Source organism: Myotis brandtii, unplaced genomic scaffold, assembly GCF_000412655.1.
Source record: "Myotis brandtii unplaced genomic scaffold, ASM41265v1 scaffold1003, whole genome shotgun sequence".
Classification (NCBI taxonomy): Eukaryota; Metazoa; Chordata; class Mammalia; order Chiroptera; family Vespertilionidae; genus Myotis; species Myotis brandtii.
The window spans coordinates 192,193-195,387 of record NW_005353340.1 but is presented as its reverse complement, the minus strand read 5'-3'; the positions used below and the strand labels follow the sequence as shown (position 1 = coordinate 195,387).

The 3,195-nt window shown below is 46.5% G+C and overlaps 2 protein-coding genes across 2 annotated transcripts in view; one reads left to right on the top strand and one right to left on the bottom strand.

The window, feature by feature from the left end:
- Positions 1-3,195, bottom strand: part of WDFY4 (WDFY family member 4) — a gene marked incomplete at its 5' end in the record, with an annotated part of 236,672 nt that overhangs the window by 46,611 nt on the left and 186,866 nt on the right. The window lies entirely within an intron of this gene.
- LRRC18 (leucine rich repeat containing 18) overlaps positions 1-3,195 on the top strand; it is a 10,498-nt gene that overhangs the window by 523 nt on the left and 6,780 nt on the right. The gene's annotated exons all lie outside the window — the stretch shown is intronic.

The window sequence follows — 3,195 nt, the reverse complement described above, 5'->3', positions numbered from 1 at the left end:
CTTGACCAGAATCGAACCCGGGACCCTTCAGTCCGCAAGCCGACGCTCTGTCCACTGAGCCAAACTGGTTAGGGCATGAGCACAGCCATCTTTTGAGAAATCTGGAGGCGAACCCCCTCCACAAGCCATCTTGAGCACTGGAACCTTCTACAAGTGATCCCGCCTGCCTACGATTGCACTCTATTTTTATATTCCCAGTGAGACTGTCTCCAAAAACCAGATAGCACTGTGCCGCAGGTAGCAGAGCCCGGCTCCTAGCCCACAGGCGCTGGCGAATGCAATTCCCCCCGTCTCCCACCCCTTGCACACTCTGCAGAGTCAAATGCCTATTCTAGAGGCCCAGCCAGAAGTTCCAGATACACCCCTTGGTGGCCCACGTGGCTTCCTGTGTGAAGGCACAGCTCACTCCAGGGAGGGCGGCGGGCACAGGGGTGATCTGCAGCCACAACGGGAGTCTCAGCAGAGGTGAGGCGGGCCTGTGACATGCCCAGTGAGTGGGTCTCATGAGAGTTGTAGGAGAGGATAGATGCAGTAACTACTGAGAAAGTCTGCATCATTTTCCCTTGAGAAATGGCCTGCAAGCAAAACATATTTCTCATCCATTTGGCATGAACCTTGCTATGAAGTTAGTCCCAAATCCTGACTGTGAAAAAGTGGTGACTTTGAGGCTCTTAGTTCTACAATGTGTCTATCCTGCATCTCAATGCTTCAATAAAAAGGATGAAATAATTATTGCGAGATCACGTTAGCAAGATGTTTAAAAATATCAGATATACCCAAAGTCAGTCTTACTTAAAAATAGTAAGATACATGAGCATGAAGCAGCAGATAAACTCTATTATCATAGTGATGATAATGATCTTACAACTGAAATGCTTGCAAATATTTCCATTAAAATATGGGTTACCATTACATTTTTAATTTAGATATCCATGGGGTGTCCCACCATGCTGTTTGTTTCACAATGACTAGATTAAAAAATAATTAGAAATTAAAGTCAAACCAAACTGGTCCAGTTTTTCCAAAGTACAAAAACAAATTGTATAAGACAAGACAATGCAGTACATTTAGAAACGTCTCATATTTGGCCTTCTGAGCTGCTCTTGTGAAATATAATCTGTTATTTGTCTATCCATCTGTCGATCTATCCGTCCAGCCATCCAACCATATATTCACATCTCTTTCTGTCTATAATTGCCAGCTTCCCTGTGGGTTGGTCCTGCCCTTTAGGATTCTGGGAATTGATAACAGACCATCTAACTTGTTTTAGTTGAATCCAAAGATCATCTCTTTCACACTTCCTTTGCCAATGTTAACTCTCCCACTCAGTGGGCAGGCAGGCAGGTGCCCACCATGTGAGAGAAGGGAGGCCCTGGTCTGTGCGGGCTCCTGTCAGTGGTCTGCTTCTAGTGGCACTCGCCAGCTTAGGGCCCAGCCTGGACTCTGAGCCACACAGCACACCCTGCCCTCCACAACCAAGAGCAAGTGGACTAGACGGGTCAGGTGATCCTGAGGGAAGAGTGGTGGGGGTGGGGCTTTCTGGGACCCAAACACATTGGGGAGGAGGTGAAGTGCATCCTGCCAGCCCCTACGCAGCCTCGCAGGTGATTAATGGGCAGGCTCAGAGCTGCAGTTCCTGCTGGAGAGAAGCTCCTTAATGGAGCAGTGCTCTGTAGACAGCTCAGGCTGCTTCCTCCTCATCGCTCATCAGAGCTGGGACGGCTTCCACCTGTGGGGGCAGGGGAGCAGGCTCAGCTGGACCAAACTGGCTGCATCTCCAGTCTCCTGGAAGCACCCTTCCCTTCTAGGGCCCCTCGAACCCGCGCTTGGTGTGTTTGCCCCCCTGAGCTGAACTTTACCTTGTATAAGACACACAAAAGAGAGCCCAGGCTTCGGGGTGCCCAGGGGACCCTGGTGGCCAGATCAGTAACCAGCTAGGCTTTAGCTCTTTGAGTTTGGGGACTGGCCATGTTCACTGCTCAGCTGTGTAGCAGGCTCGATGTGTAGAGGCTCTCAATAGGCGTTTGAATGAGTGAACAAATAAAGGAACGCTTGGCTTGAGTCCCAAAGGACTAGTTAGGGTCACGGACAAAGAAAGCTGTACTATTAGTTCAGGCCCATGGGATCGAGTTGCCAATAAAAGATGGTGCTCTGCACTGTGGGGACACAGGCATACGAAAAACTATCCTTTATTCATCGCAAGCGCAAATGTACTGGGCACCTTGTCCTTTCCTTTGCTAAGTCTGGCTACGCACCATGAGGAGGTCATTGATCACCGTGATCAGAACAGAGGTGCCCTGGTTAGTCCATCTTTTAAAAATTAAATTTCAACTCAAGTGCAGTCGGACAGTTCTGACACACCGCCCTGCAGAGCTGTTCCCCACAGTGTGCACATGCACACACACGGCAGACATGTGCCACGGCAGTGCCCGCATGTATGCGTCTGGATGAACTCTACAAGGCACAACAGGGCTGGGGGTGGGATGGGTATAAAAACGTCACAGACTTCCAAGCTGGGCTGAGCAAGCAACTGTGGTAAGAGGCACAAGTAGAATAAAGAGTCCCAAATATTTTAAAGAAATTTCAAATTCACTTACAATAAAATTGCCTTTTGTTGTGCAGACAGCCCTCTGAGCTCTAACACATGCGCAGCTTCAGCTGCCCACCATGGCCAGCAATCTGTAACTATACTGAGTCTTCCAACTCATGGTCATGGTATGTTTCTACATTTATTTAGATCTTTACTTTCTTTCATCAGTGTTTTGTAATTTTGGTCATAGAAATCCTGCACAGTTTTTTTTTTTACTTATGTGAAATACATAAACGTTTTTATTTCTAAAGCATTACTATTTTTCATATTTTTGCATTAATAGTATATAGAAATGCAGTGGGGTTTTTGAGTGTTAACCTTGTATCCTGCAACCTTGCTAAACTCACTAAATTCTGTAGGATTCTCTTTGTGGACAAATCAGGGCATCTGTAAATTGGGACAGTTTTATTTCATCCTTTTTTTATCGGCATGCCTTTTATTTTTCTTGCATTATTGCACTGGCTAGAATTCCAATAAAATATTGAGTAGGAATAACAAGAGTGTACCTTTTTGCCTTGTTTCCAAACTTAGGGGGAAAAGCATTTAATTCATCACCAAGCCTGATTTAGCTTTAGGGTGTGTGTGTGTGTGTGTGTGTGTGTATG